Source organism: Vanessa atalanta, chromosome 12, assembly GCF_905147765.1.
Source record: "Vanessa atalanta chromosome 12, ilVanAtal1.2, whole genome shotgun sequence".
Classification (NCBI taxonomy): domain Eukaryota; kingdom Metazoa; phylum Arthropoda; class Insecta; order Lepidoptera; family Nymphalidae; genus Vanessa; species Vanessa atalanta.
Window position 1 is genome coordinate 10,205,067 of NC_061882.1, and position 708 is coordinate 10,205,774.

A 708-nucleotide genomic window follows, 5' to 3' on the forward strand; every position below is an offset into this window, starting at 1 on the left:
TATATATCGTTATAATTACTAGTATTTAATAATAAGCTTTCTGTTATTTGACACGTTACTGAGACAAATCTTGCTACTAAATTTTGAACCAGTAGTCCCACCTTTTTAATTAAACTGTGTTTTTCACACTTCAAACCATGACCGGATCGACGATCCGGTTAATTTTATTTGTATTCGTTTTTAATCCTTATAAGGATTTTGTTTCATTACTTTGTTTTTCTTTTTAAAAAATATTCTTTGTCACGACTACAACTATTCAACGACTTCAACTTTTACGAAATTTCATTAAAATCCGTCCAATTTTTAGTTTGTGATTCAGTATCGAACATACAAACTATCGCATTATAGATTTATTTTATAAATGTAAATATTACTGTTTAAATTATATAATAGGTGTTTAATGCACATATTAGTATTAATGATTGTGATAAGTTTAATGAGAAATTATTAATTTGAGTATTTTCTTTTTTTTTAATTTGTGCTAAAGGTTTTAGTGTGGACGTGAATTTTGGCAGAGTAACATTATTCCTTTTTTTAAATATTTTTTTTTAATTTTTAACGTTTAATATATGTCAAAAGTTTTGTGTATTCATTAAATACTCGCTCTACCTTCAATTAATTGCCAAACAAACATTTAATAGTTAAAGAAATTGTTCGTTGTTTCGATAAGCGAATGCAATGAAAAAAACTAACTACAATAAAAGTCAT